Source organism: Siphateles boraxobius, unplaced genomic scaffold, assembly GCF_051911475.1.
Source record: "Siphateles boraxobius isolate OS27281-9 unplaced genomic scaffold, OSU_SipBor_1 2, whole genome shotgun sequence".
Classification (NCBI taxonomy): domain Eukaryota; kingdom Metazoa; phylum Chordata; class Actinopteri; order Cypriniformes; family Leuciscidae; genus Siphateles; species Siphateles boraxobius.
The window spans coordinates 13,532,943-13,550,192 of NW_027508810.1; positions in this window are offsets into that span (position 1 = coordinate 13,532,943).

Consider the following 17,250-nt stretch of genomic DNA (forward strand, 5'->3'; position numbering starts at 1 on the left):
ATATTACAACTCTGACAACAAATATAACTTGGGGGTTATTTATATGCTAGAAGCTCAAGACAAATAGAAAATACAAATAAAGCAACAATACAGTGGATATGATTTTATATACATTGTTGACCTATATATATATATAAAAAAAGTAATTGCTGTCAAAAATGTCAGAAGTGATATGGCAAGGCAGGGAAGAAGAATAGAAAGACGAACTGTTGTACCAAAGCCATCTCATTTGAAAATGTCTTAATTGCTATTCATACGTTCTCAGAGGTATTTTCTGCAGTGCCAGAAAATGACACACAGCATGAGAGGCAAGTGTGATGTTCGTCAGATGTTTTGAGGCTGAAATGGGAAGTAGAGACTTTGTCTCAGAGGCTGAAATGATGCACTGATTGTCATTCAACTTAACAAGATGTGATGGGAGGAATGTGCAGATCAACAAGCTTTAGAGAAGAAGAAATGAACCCATCCATCGCTTGCTTGTACAGGCTTTGTGCCGTCTTTGAAATTATGCATGGTAGGCCTGTCCACTGACTTCAGATGATATAGAGCCTGTCTTTTCATTGTCAAAATTTAAATTTTCGTTCTTCCCCCTCAAAGGCAGTCTTCTGATGTCAGGTAGACTGCTGCCAACTCGCCTGAGAGCCCAGATTCAACGTTTGTGGATTTTTCACCGGAATGAATGCAATTAGACTGCTTTGTGGGTGTAAACTGTCCCTAAGCATAAACTACGACACAGTGCAATCTATCATTTTAATGGGCTTCAACTTCCAGGGGAGATATTCTGTAATTCAGCAACTACATACACTGAGTCACTATTACAAACACAAGAGGACTGAACCTCCACAAGCATGAATGTAAATTTCCCAGACAAGCTTGTGAGTGAACTTTTAACATAGGTATGAATGACAAGCATATCCAAATTACCTCTAGGAAACCTTGTGTGTAAATCGCAATAGACTTTGTTTTGCAACGCATTTCTAATCATCTGTAACATTTGAACCAGGGAATAACGGACATAACTAAGAACACACAGAACTAATCACACTTCAGTGATGAGTGCAAATGTGCAAAACATTAACAAAATCATGTCTTCATCTGAACTGAAATACTGATTGTCTTTTAATATCCTCACAGGAGAAAAAAATAGCACACAAACTGAGGAGTGAAGATATGAAACGTATAAGACAACAAAAGTGTATCAAACATAAGTCCAAGTTTAACACTTCTAACAACTTTAGGAGCGTTAGTAAATAATAGGCTGCAATTACATCAGAAATGCTCCCAAGGCTGTGTCATGATTATTAATTAAACACCCTTCAAAATACATCTAAGTCTGCTGTCTGACTCCAGTTTTAGGAACAGTGACAAGCTGAGCGCAAATATGATATGCCTCACATTTCAGATCAAAGAAAAATATAAATAGCTTGAAAAAGAGACAAGATAACAAATTAAAACCATAAGGTTGAAGTACAAGATAATAATAAACCTACAACAACATTTAATCCAGTTTTACATCAACTTCCCCTTAAAGGAACGGTTCACCCCAAAATTAACATTCTGTCATCATTTACTTACCCTCAAATCATATCATTCCAAACCTGTATGGTTTTTCATGCTATTGGTTTCAAGGTTCAAGGTTAAAAAAGGATGCAATATCGCCATGAAAGCATTAAAACGGGTTTAAAAGGGTTTCATACAAATGATGGGCTATACTACAAAAGTTCTAAAGTCATGTATGATAAACATTTATAGTATTCAATTGTTTTTCACTGGTAATCTTCCGCTCCAGTGAGTCAGTCATTTTAAACGAATAATAATTTAGTTTGGTTTTGTGAACTTGCTCATGAATCAGACATCATCAGGAACATTCATAAATACGGCAAGGAGAGCTGTGTCAATGGGTGGACGTCAATATTTTCAGTGAAATACAACTTTAATGCAGTCTGTTCTTCACACAATGTTATTGCATGGCTTTAGAAGACTTTAAATATAGCCCATGAATCATACAGTATATATTACTTTTATGATGATTTTAGAGCTTTTGCATCCTTTTGAAGCTCTAAAGTCTCCATTTGTTGTAATTGCAAGACAACTATGACATTCTCCGATAATTCCTCCTTTCGTGTTACAGAACAAAAAGAAAGTAGTCAAACAGATTTGGAACAACATAACAGTGAGTAAATAATGAAAGAATTCTCATTTTTGGCTGATATTTCAAAGAGCAGTCCTCTATAACATTTTTGTTAAGGACACTGAAGGTTAAACAAAGTCAGAAATAAATATTAATTCTATATTAAAAATAGTTTCGAATAAGTTGATAGATCATCCCGTACCCCCCCACCCCCCCTCCCCCCGAGCAGTTATTCTGCTCTGCACAGCTGCAAAAAGTAGAGAGAGTTTAATCACCACCAGTTTAGGTGAAAAGTACCGAGACATCATTTGTTAGCTGCTTTTTTTGGTGAAGATGAGCTACCCATGACAATTAAAGTTCCAGGCCATTACTTTGCTGAATAAACGGTTACCCCACAAAGCTTAGCTGTTCTAAAAAGACCTCAAGCTGGGTTAGTCTAATTCCTTGTCAATTCCCAGAGATATTCTGTTATTCTGAAGTTATGTTCTGCTAAGTGTGGAAATACTTCAAACAACAGGCCGTCATGTTAAACAACGCACCAAAAAATCATTATCACTCTTATCTAACATCATTTAATAATAAATCATCAGAGAAAAACACAGGACCTCACCACTTTATACTCCCCTTGGTATTGTGGTTTAATCTGCTCTGCAAGAATCACACCCAACCTCATAAGCACTGTACACCTGCAGGTTCAGATGCAAAGCAGGTCACTTGTAGTTATTCACATCAGCCAACAATGTCCCAAAATATTCAGAGGATAATCACAGAAAACCAGGGCAGAGGTGGCAGTGTTTAACCTCTGGGTCATAGTCTATAGCTGCCAGCCAAGGGGCACTAGTACTGAAGCACACCGAGTTAATTTAATCACTTTTGGAACGTTTTGTAGGTGGTTTCATGGTGGGGAACTGCTTCACAGCATTGTGTAAGCCCAAAGCTCATACGCACCGCCAGAAGGCCTGCCCATGGCAGCACATACTGCACCTGCCTGATCCAGGATCAGAGTCTGGATTTCAGCCTATCGCTGGTAACAACTTCAAAAAGACTAATTTGATCTTACAGGGGTTCGATTGCATAAGGGTGCTTTGCATAAGTTGACATACTGTAGTATAGCCTTCAGCTTGAAAATTTGAGAAGGCAGATTCTCTTTAAAATCAGCCTCCGTGCATCTTTTCCGATCTGCCTGTTTTAATGTGTTTAACAAGCGTTATATCATTTGGAGAACCAAGGCATTGTGTGGATATTCAAAGCTGGTAATGCAAAGTTCTGGGATTTTTTTGAGGCAGTAAAGTCCATGCATCCAATTCACTATCACATTGTAAAATATGTAATTGAGTAAAGAAGTTATCTGTCTTCACATCCACCATTACTAGATTTTTGTGAAACATAATAACCGTCTTCTGCCAGACATTCAAAACAGATATAATAAGCATTTAATTTAAATGAACAATAAAATTGTATCAAAATATTTTTATATGATACTTACAACACAGCCATTTTCAATAGCAAACTTAACAATGAAAAACAAGTTTGATACTTCACGGACTATCCTAATTATGTGAAATTACTAAAGTTAACAAATCTTGATAATAGTCAAGTCAATTCTCCTTTATTTATATAGTGCTTTACACAATACAAGATTGTTTCAAACCAGCTTTACTGTGATAACAGGAAAATGGTTTATTGATGCAAGCAGAGTTCGTTTCAGCTGTGCAGCTCTACAAGAAAATAGTGTCATTGTTCAGCTGAAGTCAGTTCAGTGTTGATTCAGTTCCGTTGTAAAGATCATCATCAAATTATATAATATGCTTGATAATATCATCTTAATAGATAATAATATACGTACAATTACTTTGGTGTGCTATAAACATAAATATTGGAGAAAAAAATATCTACAGTACATACTGAATTTGATTTGTGTACACTCTGTAGTATGTAGTACACTTCTGAAAGCTGTCAATTTAGATTTGTCACCAAAACACAAGCAATGTTTCTATACTTGGACATTTCTGAAAAGTACATGTAAAAAAAAAGAAGAAATTCATCAGTAATTCATGGCTACTGATTATTCTTAAAATTTAGTCCAGCAAATTTTAAAGTTGAAATAGGTGGAAAACCTTTTATATGTCTGCTTTGTCTGAGGATTATATTACAATAATCTGATGGGACAATTAGAGGTTTATTTTGAACTATTATTATTTGGGTCTCATCAACCGGTAACACAATGACAGCAGTCATGCAGTCATACAAGAACATGAGATTTCTATAGAAACATATTTTGTACTGTGTGTGGAGGAAAATAGCTTCTGAAAACACACAACAAGTCTTTTATATTGTATGTCCTGGCTCAGCATTCACAAAGCGGACTGTTTTCCTGACTGCATATTCTAACAGCACACATGTACGTCCTTGAAAGTAAACTCCCCACCATAGTTCACACATGACCTTCATACAACGTCTCACTGCTTGAGTCTCCGTCGACCTTAACCCATTCATCGCCCTTGGCAAAACACAAACATGTACACACATTAATCTTTCGCTTCACATAAAATAGAATTTTCTCGTAGCCCTTTGACTTGGACTGAGACAAACTCTTTGGATCTACTGAATGTCTGAAGAACCTTCAACAAGGGCAACAAATCACTCCTGGATTAAATTCATTCATTCAGCCAGGCTCCTGGAAAAGGTGAATGTGGACAGTATGAAAGAGTTCTGTTACTGAAAGCTGATTATTACGGACTAAATGGCACTTGGCACTGACCTTCTTTGTTATTACAGTCCACGGGTTTGACTTCAGAGAGCCCCACACAGCAGTTCACGTCTAGACAGTCAATCATGTTTTTTTTTTTAAATGAGTCATTTGTCTTTTATCACAAAATCCCAATTATGTGGACACAGGAGTGAATTTTAAATAATTTCTGGTTTGAGTGGATGGTGCGATTCTTGTCCCTGGGTGCTTCAATAACCTCTAACATGAATAACAGACAATTTCTTAAAGGGGCCATGAATTGAGAATTAAAATTTTGACATATAACATCACATAAAAATATTGTGTAATTTTCAGAACTCTTACCTTCCTCATTAGTCCGAAAACAGTTTATCTAAACCAAGCTCAGAAAATGACTCTTTTCAGATTTTGTCAGATTATAACGTCATAGTGCGACGAAAAAACACCTCTGCAGAAGATTGACGTCTACTTCTACATCATTGCTTCTTTAGCCCCGCCCACCGATAGATACATGCCATGTAGTAGTAAATATGAGACAGATGCAAATACAGGATTACTCCAGCAACAAAATGATAAAGATGCCTCTGAGGATTACAAAACGTTTTGAAGTGCCAAGAAAAACTTTGTCTTTGTTTTGCCATCCTTGTGATCCTAACATTAATAAACCGTGGATGAACTTTATTTTTTTAAAGAAGTTCCAGTCAGATCGTGTCAGTATATTATTTGTTTTTTACCCCTTTCTTTAATGGAAATACTATAGGCCAATTAAAAAAAAAAGTCATGCTTTCTTGGGAAGAATGGCAATATTTCAATAAGTTTACCCTTCTCCTCTCCTCTTCACTTTGCATAATGTTTGTCTTTTGTAAAATCCTTTGAACTAAAAAAGGGGGGTCAGAGGGTCCAGTTGCAACTAAATCTCTAAGCTAATACATCTTTTAGAAGTAATATGTTTATTATTATCCTTATTATCATTATTATTTTAAGAAGTATGTTAAAACCAGGCTCATGCTTAGTAATCAGCATTTACAATGGATTTGTGGTGTTAGTTGGTTTGTCTCATTCTAAAATAATCCAGTCCTGTTGTATTATTTTAAGGAAATTTTAAGAAAAAAAAAACATTTCAAAAGCACAACTTCAAGTTGACACCCTCAATAAAGCTAGATGTCAACCCCTCTCTGAACAATGGCTTACTTTAGCCTTTATTTCCAACATGTTAATTTTCTTGCCGAAGTAAAAAATCAAGTCACAGTTAATAATACTGAAGTGCCTGAGCTTGATGGTCACCGCGATTTTGCTAAACTTGACATAAACTGTAAACCTGTCCCTCAAATCTGATTGCTTGATCTGAAAGTTGTTCCAGGTTCAACAAAGATGTTGATCCAGGAACATGTGGTACTTGGTGAAATCACGTTCACCTGAGCATGATATCTATCCACTACAAGAGGCATGTTCATTGTAGTAAATTGTAGTAAGTTGTTCTGAATTCCATTTAATTTAGGACAAATTAAAGAGATTTGTACTTATCAGTATAATAGGTCCCTATAACTTGGTGGACTGCATGGTATATAATCAACTGTGCTAGGAATAAATCAAACTATGTAATATACTATGCATATAAACTATAAACTATAAACAATATATGTAAACTATGTAATTAAACCATGCTAGGAATAAAATAGAACACATTATAATATGCAATTAAACTCTGCGAGAGTTAATAGGTATGATGCCGTGAAGAGGGACAAATTGAAAGGCATGATGTGTCTGCCAATGAGGGATTTCATGCCAATGCCTTTGAGCTTTTCAGTCACAGGGGGTTGAGCAAGAGCAACCAGCACCCCCTGTGACAGAAAAGCCACTTTCATTGTGTTTCAAGCTTTAGCACTTTCCTAAAACATGCCCTTCACAGGGTTTTCAGAGAAAAAAAAAACACCTGGATCATGCATTGCCACTTGGAGGATGGGCTACATAAAAGCTAAATCTCCAGTGTGGCATGTTAAGCTCCGATAATCTTCCGCAGTGCACACAAGAAACACCACTGCATAACTAAGCATCACTGTGACATGGCACCTGGTCAGAATTGCAGATGGCTGTGTTCTGGTACACTCTTAAAAATAAAGGTTCTTTATTGGCATTGACAGTTCCATGAACCTTTGCATTCAACAAAAGATTATTTCGATTTTAAATGTTCTTTAAATAATTTAAGAACTGTTCACTGAAAGTTTCTTTGGGGAACCAAAAATAGTTTGTCAATGGCGTCACTGCTTTTTGGAACCTTTACTTTTAGGAGTGTAGGTGCAATGCAGAAATCCACCAGGGCGATGCCGTTCTTCTGTTCCGGTTAGAAATCATCCCTGTTGACAGAGCCAACTCATGTCATTAATATCATATTCAAAGGCATCACAGCAATGTGAGTCACGTCAATGCCAAGAATGTCCTCCAGAAGCATGCATAAATTACTTTCAACTGCTTGCGCTTGGTTGGTCGGCAAGTGATCCATCTGTGCTCGTAACAGCTGAGGCTCAGTACAACGAAGAATCGGAGGGCAAGGCTTTCTTCCAGCATGCTCCCATAAGCTTAATAATATGCCATGTGGAGAATGATGTAACATAAAGACACAGCGAGATGTGCTGCTGCTCAGAAATACAGACTCAAAGGAGCTGATTACTGTGGATCATCTTGAATGCAACAAGCATCCAAATCTCCAGCGAGACTCTAAATAGTGTTTGACGATGGTCACAGAAGCAAGAGAGGGTTTAAAAACACTCACAACTGCACTGAGTGTGATCATTACAGCAGCTCCATAAGGCAAACCAATGGCAATGCAAGTTTTGTTGTTGTTGTTGTTGTTTTAACTCGAGATGTCAAGACTGTCATGTCTCATAAGTGCTTTTCAACTGTTTAATATTGAATATAAGCCTCTTTTAATCACAGTGTTAAAAGTAATGCTCCTCTTAATGCGATTATATATAAACATCTATATATAGGAATACTTTTAATTGCGATAATTGGGAGTAGGTTGTCATCTTAATTTATCACATTTCAAGAAAGAACATTTCCTTTTGAATCTATGTAATGAGAGCCATTCTTTGTGTGAGTGAGCTGGCCATGCGATTGGATATTCGCTTTCCACAAGATGGCAATATTGACTCATCTTGCTGCTTTTTATAGTGTGCTAGTCTCTTAGGCAGCCGAAGCCTGAAGAACCCTGTGAGTTTATGTTGCTATTCCACCTGCTGTGAGACCAGGAAGAAAAGGCCTTTGGTTGTTCTTTCCATGTGTCCTTTTCACTTCAGGCTGTCAATATTTGTCAAGTTATTCTGATTCCATTACAGTAAGAAACATTGCTTTAGTAGGATGTTGAGAGATATAGCCTATGTTTATTGCAGAATGTGACCACTCAAATCTCTAGAGTATATAGGTAACTGAAATAAAATCAGTTTTAAACTTCTTCCCCGCTTTCTTCTCCAATCAATATTGAGGCAAGAATAAAATTTGCTTTGAAAAAGACGAGGACAGAATTAAACATGAATATTGCATGGTTGAACTACCTGGGCTTCCCATAAATCATAAAACCGTTCTGGGTTGAAAAAGACTTTCTTCTTTTTTAAACATGTAGTTTCAGATCACAATCACCTCGCAGGATTAAAAGATACTGGTAAGGATCAAGTCTGGCTAAAGTTAATATTTATTAATTTCACAATTTGCTTTTTAATTCTGCTTAAGTAGTTCTCGAAAGTGCAGAGTTAATAATTGACAAAAATTAAGCTGGTACCTCTGCTTACAAAAATATTGATCAACGAAAACTCCTTGAAGTCGGCCTGAGGCAAACTTTAACAGCATCTTGATCTACCAGTGGTAGAGACATTTAACATAGATGAACATCTAAATTATTCAAACAAAAATGAATTAAAGAAATACATTTATACAATCCTTGAAGCTATGAAAGATCTGAAGACTTTAATAGACAGCGCTTCAGTCTGGCACAACACTTTTCACATTTACAGAGTTTAATTAATGTTTCAAACGTCAGGCTCCTCCCACACAATCTGTTAAATATAGTTAAATATAAGACTCCTCCCACAGATCTAGTGTGTGCCGTACTAATCTTTTTGGTGCAATTTCAGAGAATTTTTTTCTATGACAAGTGAATCATATTTTCATACACAGTGCTCTTATTATCAAGCTTAACAAAGGTTATTCGGGGGTATTATTCCCTCTGTGTGACAAAAGATGTGCTACCTTGTGCCACGGACACCACAGAGGAGGTCTTTAGATAAAAAGGATTTTAGGCACAGCAGTGAATAAAGACTAGAGCTCTAGGGCTTTGAGGAATGATGCTGTACTATCATGGCATTAAAATGTAAAGACTTCATATAGCTGCATCTATATTTTATGTTATGAGTAAACCCAAGGATTCTAAAAAATAACGGTAGGGATTTACACCAAAATCTTGTATTTTGTCACTTTTCAATGAGCAGTGTGAGGATAAATAATTAACATTCTACGTAAACTATCTACTGCTTTATCAAACGATGATGATTTGTGCATCGCGTCGCAGAAAACGCTGCCAAGATCCTTATCACACGGCATTACATTTCATTATCTTTGGCCTCTCTGGACAAAAGTCAAAGAGAGGACACAGAGGTATTTCATTTTATATTCGATCTCGTAACCTCCAGATGTTCACCTCTTAAACATTTCCACAGATACAGGTAGAGCTTAATGACCCGAAAACCGCCCGGAGATCAGGTAATGAAGAGCAAGCCCGTTTGGTTTTAATTGGGACTTTGAATTGCGACTGCAAGGTAATGTGCTCCATGCATCAATAGTTTAAAGAACAAAAATCTTCCTACAGGTATTTTGTTTGTATGAAGAGCAGACCTTCATGAACTGTGCTTAATATAATTGTGAAGGGAGACGATCTGTGTCAAAAGGGTGAGTTAGCCAAGACCACACACGGGCTTCAAAATGTCATCCAGACTCCGTAATTATTCGGGGCTCTAAAATTAGACATCAAGATTCTTGTGACAAGGACTGAGGACTAAGAGGCCATTGGGAAAGAGTTTGAAACACAGTGCCCTTTGAATCAAGCTTGTTATTCCTTTGACTATTGACTGCTTTTTTGATAACACTGTCAGCAGGAGATGAACAGTTTGATCAGATGTCTTTTGAACCTTTTTCCTACACAGATTATCTGTATAATTGCTCCAATGGGACCATGGTCCATCAGTTATATTTTAAAAATGGTACAAAAATCACTTGGGTCCAGGGCAAATTAGTGTACAATAATTACAAGAAACTGGAACACCATTTAAGAAAATAATTTTTCCCTAGCATCCAATGACCTTGTGGGCCATCAGGCTTGCTATTAGTTTGTCAGTTCTCCAAAGACATACAGTAACGATTGTTCCCCTTCAGCATAAGCGCATAATGCTGGATAGAGTGAGTTTCGCTTGCTAGTTAAGGGAGTTTGCGTGACAAGCAGCTTGTGACAACCTCAAGCCCAGATGCTACTGCCCCACCTCTGTTCAGCTGTCCACAGTGGAGTCGGCTTTGAACAGCATATTACCTCCACACAGCACCAGGGAAAGCCATCAGCACCACTGGAGCACTTCTCTTGGACCAGATGGTGAGAAAGATGAATCGCACCATTATATTAGAGCCCGATAATTCTTCAGATGAAACTAATTAAGCTGGTTCTCTTACCTCTCTTCAATCACCAAACATGGCCCCTCCCTCAGTAAGTTGTGAAATTCGAATGCTCCTATCTGATAAAGCTTTAGACCTTAGCCCCTTGTAACACTGGATTGCTAGTGAAAATGCTTCTTTAGAGTAACTGGGTTTACAGAGCTTCTTCAACAGGGTTCGTATTTGTCAGAATCTTCAATATGGATTTTAAATGTAACTACAGTATGGCGAGCAGGACTATTTCCCCAACATTGACAGAATTTTATGGTAATCTATGTTTTCACTGTTGTAGGGTGAACAAGCGATCAAAGCATGGTTATACACATGTAAGCTTAAGCTAATGCGATCATCAAACTGGTGTTGTTACTGGTGTTGATGGACTTAATCTCCTCAGTATGTTTTGATTATCGTTCTGAATCCGATCCGGACATAGTCTTTGAAGTGGTTCGGTTCTTTCTTTTGATATATTTTATGTTCAGATATTCATACAAGAAAATATTCTAGGGGCCATGAACATTTTGTGAAAATCATCGAAAACGCTGGTGCTGGTTCAAAACTTTTTTAATTTTTTAATTTTTTAAATGAATAGTTAATCCCAAAATCATCTCTCATCGTGTACTCAACCTCATATTGACAGCCATAGTAATTATTCTTGTAATTCATGCAACCCTGGCTCATTGGAAATACATTCCAGTGGTGACAGTTCTGCAAAATTAAATTACGTTGTTTTTTGCATGTTTCACGACAATTTCAAAGTGAAATATTCAGTTTCATTTGCAAATCCATTTGCTGAAGCAACTATGCCATTTTAGCTGGCTTCTGCAAAGTATTTGAGCTCTTTTATCATGACTCGTGTTTCACAGGGCTCGTACCCAAGCAAGTGCAATACTGTACCAGGCTACTGAGCAAGGGTGCAACTCAAGTGTCATTCACTCTGCTGCGCATAATAGCACCACAATAATAAAAAAATACACAATATACTGTATTGCAGCCCATTCTCATCCCTAGGCGTCATGAAACTGACGCCTTGGGAATCATTTTGACCATGCTTCAATATTCGACGCTTTAGGCACCCTTTAGCGTCAGTTACATGACGCGATCCTAGGGCGTCATCTTACTGACGCTTTACCTTTAACGTCAGTTAGATGACGCTATCTAATCCTAACCCTACCCCAGACCTAAACCTACCCGCGTCATCTAACTGACGCTTAGGTAAAGCGTCAGTAAGATGACGCCCTAGGATCGCGTCATGTAACTGACGCTAAAGGGTGCCTAAAGCGTCGAATATTGAAGCATGGTCAAAATTGTCATTTTAGTGACGCCTTGGGGTGAGAATGCGTTGTGTATTGACCCGCGTTCTATTTTATATCATGCGCTATACATATTTGTGATGACGTAAGATGAATGCATATGCACCAGGGTTCAATAGAATCAAGCTGAGTATGAAACCGGACCAATGCTGCAGGGGAACAATGTACATATGGATATGGTTATGCAATGAAAATGTGAAAATGTCTTAGTCTTCAAATCATGCACTACAAGTGATTTGTAGTCATTAACGTAGTGCATTTCCAATGAGACTAGGTTCAAAATATTGATGATAAAAAAATCTGCACCTGCAAAAATGAATTGGATGAGGCTTAAGGAAATTTGAGTTCGGTAGCAAAAAAAAAAGATCTGATTTCTGGTGCCACAGGGTAGGGACACACCAAGCCGACACTTAAGAACTAGCGCTGATGAAAGCCGACTGTGTGACAAAAAAGCTGCACTTGAACACACTGAGTGAACTGCGCCTGTGTGTAAATGAGACAACAGTCTATTCTGCATATATATATTCATCTACATTCATCATTAAAAAAGGGAAACCGACGCTGCAGCCTGCAGATAGACAAACCGTGTTCTAACAAACCAGCGCATGCTTACCGTTTTGAATATCAATGCTGCTGATCATTTTCTTTATTCCACTTCGCCTCTGTTAATATTAAAATATTCGCCAAGGAACACTCAGGTAAGATCACATAAATTTGAACAGCCTTCTCTCTGTACAGTTACGACTTTTTTGCTTTCTGTTTTGCTATTAATCTCGTGCACTGACTCATTCACTAAGCTGAGCAGCCAGTCACAGTTCTCTCTCTCACCAACAGCCCGACGCCGATTATAGCCTACATGCTGAATCGGCCCAAAAAACGGCGTCCGACTAGAGCCAACGGTGCACACCGAAAAACAGCCGGCATGGCGTGTCCCGGGCTTTAGACTATAATTCGTCTTTTGACAGATGGATTTGGTTAAATCAGGGTAAGATTTAGTGTGAAAGCTGATATCGAATTAATACAAATTTGATCAAAACACTTCAAAGCCATTTTCAGACTTCCAGTTTTAGCATATTTACAGAATTTTGACTTTGTAGGGCAGTATACTCCAAGTCTAAGATCTCAGCACAGTTCAAACTCAGTGAGTAAAGCAACACACACCATACAGTAACTCATGCAGCCACTCATAAGCACAAACTCCAATCTTCAGCACAATGGCAACCACACACACTATACGCTAGTGTGTACACACACACACACACACACACACACACACACACACACACACACACACACACACAAAATCCTACGTAACATAAACTATCCTAAACCTCCTCTGAAAACACATAAAACAACACTTATTTTTATTTACATTTACTCTCCTAGTGCAGTCCCATACAAATTTAAATGGATTGAACGCAATTAAATTAAGTTGCTTCGTCTCATTTTAATTCAGATCAAGTGAACTAATCAAGCAGCAATTTTGAGTACAGACAACATTGAGATGCTGTTATAGTGCTAGTCACTTAACTGGCTCTGGTCATCATTTACTGTACTTTCATTATATGGAAAATATCTGTTTGTACTGTTTAAATATATATCTCCTTTTGTGTTCAACGGAAGAAAGAAAAACATACAATTTGGAACAACATGAGGGTGAGTAAATGATGAAAGCATATTTATTTTTAGGGGAACTAAAGCTTTTATAAAAACAATACTTGAAATATTACAAAGAAAGTCTCTTGAACCTGGACTGCATTACAATCTGTCATATCCTAATTAGAGCCAAGAGAAAATGGCTTCTTCACACTCTCAGTTAGGTAGTAGCTGTTCACAGAGCACCCACGCTTGTAACATTTGCAGCGATTGCCAACATAGGACCGGGTAAAGATAAAAACTGCTCAGTTAATTGAATCCAGAACTGTAGGCAGTTTCCAAAATACTAAACACAACAATATTTGTTTATGTAAGCACATAGTGAAGTAACAAAAAGTTCATCCCACAACCCCCATTTTGGCAGCGCTGAATCAGGCGTACGACAAAATGATGGCGACGTCTTGTTTTCCAACAAAAGTCCTTTAATATGTCACAATAAAATGTCATATGTTCTGTGTTGTGTGAAATACATTACCACATAGCAATGACACACATCTTTGGCTGGATGTCATACACATGCCTTGACCTTTCTCCATCCTGAATGTTATAATGGGCAGTAAACAAAGGATGGCTAAGCATACCTAAGCCACTTCCAACTTGTGCCTTCTTCTCCTGGCATAAAATTCCATGGCAAAGCACTGCAATGAGATGACACTTTCATAAGTAAAGTATTAACACCCTCAAAAATGGATGCAAATACAGCCACAAGCACTAATATTAGAACATTCATTCTTAAAACGGTACAAAGGTAAATTCATTTGCATGGCACTGTAAAAGTGAAATAGACCTTTTCCTTCAATTTTGACCACAATTTGGATGCAGTTTCTTTATTTTAAGTCCTTATCACCAATTCAATCTTTTTAATCTTCCCTTGTATATAGAGAGGTAAAACACATCAGGATGGTTTGACTGTACTGCCGCTGGGTATAAAATCAACACTGGCAAAAGGACAACAGTAATCACATTCACCTAATCTCCCATGACAGATTCAGAACATGTTTTTCATTATAGCAAAAGTGGATAACTGAGCAATAAGCACTGTTTCAGAGTTTACTCAAATCCTGCTCAAACTAACAAAGAGGTTCTCGTTCCTGGGCGGTTGGTATATTTGCTCAGATTTAAGGCATGAAAAAGTATACAGAATTTTGACTACATTCTGAAACATCTTTCTTCTTTTATCGTAGATTAAGTTTCTCTGCAGCTATACTGATTTTCTAATTATTCCCTTTTACCAGTCACCAGTTTACTAAACTACTGATTATATAAAAGGTCACAGATCTGTTAGAGGAACATTAAGTTACCATAATGACAATTCTTTTTTTGCACATCATTTTTAATTTTTAATTAATGTGCCCAATCAATCATTAAGTTGAGTGGAAATCAATTAAATATAATGTACAGTTGTACACTAATTAACATTTAATATACATTTGTAATCTTTGATTTCTTAAGACTTCAATGTTTATTTCAGCAATATGGCATTCTGAATGTCACGATTCCTGTCTTATGTTTTCCTTGTCTTGTGTTGACTTTTGTTATTTCCTGTCCTGTGCCATGTTTTGTAGTCCTTTGTAGTTTTTCTTGTTTATTAGTCTCTCCAGGTGTTTCTAATTAGCCCCGCCCCCTTGTTATCTTGTTTGCCTGTGTATTTAAACCCCTGTGCTTCAGTTGTGTTTTGTCGGTCGTTGTTTAATGTTTTGCTTGTAGTCTGAGTTCTGAGTACCATGTTCCTAGTTCTGAGTTTACCCTGGATTACCTGTTTGTTGGATTATTAAAGTGCTTGCATTTGGATTCACTCTCTGCTTTGTCCTTGCTGTGACGTAACAGAACGACCGACACCACACAACTGAAGCACAGGGGTTTAAATACACAGGCAAACAAGATAACAAGGGGGCGGGGCTAATTAGAAACACCTGGAGAGACTAATAAACAAGAAAAACTACAAAGGACTACAAAACATGGCACAGGACAGGAAATAACAAAAGTCAACACAAGACAAGGAAAACATAAGACGGGAATCGTGACACTGAACAATGCTCCTTTAATTTCCTGAATACATTTTAAAAGATTTATACTTTTTTTCTATATTGTCTTCCAGCATGAAAATCATGCAAAATTCATAATCACACGCCCTACAACTTTTATGGCAGGCACTGGCTTGTAAAGTTATGTTTATGGTCAGTGCAAAGTATTATGTTCATTCTTCAGTAGCGTGCAGCATAGGCTTATTTGGAAGTCATACTTGTGTTGAATAGATTTACAATAAATACTGTACTGTATGTCACAAGCAGCAAGGGGAGTGTGGGAATGATTGATATGAATTGTGGCAAGTGGTGGCACAGCTGAATAACTGGCATTATCATAGGGTAATGTCTGAAAGCATATTTTACAACAGCCTGCCATTCCCTTATAGCCTTTATAACAAGTCAGATCCATGTTTGTGACAGCTGAAGACTGCTGGCCAAATGAAAATTCTGCCTATTCACACTATGTAGTCACAATGATCTGGGCACAAAATAGTTACAGTGATAAGGCAATGCTAACAAAATACATTTTCAGGACGGTAAAGAAAAAAATGATTTCCACAATTTACAAATAATCGCCCTTAAAAATTTTAACAGCATAACATATATTGCGGTTCTGTCATTCTCACTCAGTTCAAGGTCTAATCTTAAAGGGATAGTTTATCCAGAAATTAATATTCTGTCATCATTTACTCACCCTCGTGTTGTTCCAAACCTGAACACAAAGGAAGATATTTTGATATGGGTATATAGGTAACCAAACAGGCGATGGGCACCATTAACTTACACAGTATGGAGTCTAAAAAATATACTAATGAAGTCAATGGGTTCTACTGTCTAGTTACCGACATTATTCTAAATATGTCCTTTTGTGTTCAGCAGAAAAAAATAAATTCATACAGGTCTGGCACAACTTGAGGGTGAGTAAATGATGACAGATTTTTTTTATTTTTGGGTAAATTATACCTTTAACCAAAAGTTTCAGCACAAAAACTATACATGCTGCATTTGAAGTTATTTGTTTATGCATAATAGTGGATTTAGTAGAATTAAGACCAAATAGACGCTGTTAATTCTAATGACTTCCTCTGATGGTGCTAGATGAAGATAAGGATGTTTTCATTTTGAAAGCAAAACATGGATTTCTTATTAACTGATACAACAATCTCATTCAGCAATGACAATTGGCTTGACATTAGAGTGTTTTCAGCATGACTTAAAAAAGTAAGAGTCTTGCCTATGGCTGATTTACAATTTGAAATTCACAGTGTCAAGTCCAATTTATCCTCGTGTTTATAGCCTCCCTAATATGTTTTTTTTAAATAACAATCGCAGCATGATTATAACAACTTCATAATAAACAAGCACATTAAAACCTGTTGCAGGATGGAGATAAACACAGAGGTATGTGAGGTATAAACTATGTGAGCTTCCTTTGCTGCATGCTCAAGTCAGGAATACTGCAGAATATAATTACATGGCTGTAACTAATAATTACGGAAGCCACAATGTATCTAATCTATAAATTCTATAACAGCCTTAAGAAAAGAAAATCAAACCCATGTCTTGGAATATGGTTCTGATTAGGTCAGGGAATTAATTTCAGTTATACACAGTGCAACACGGTCTAACCTCTGGGGAAAGGAGTGCTAATGACACTAGCTGATGTGATTATTTTTCTTGCAGCAGAGTGTACCTCTAATCATTAAG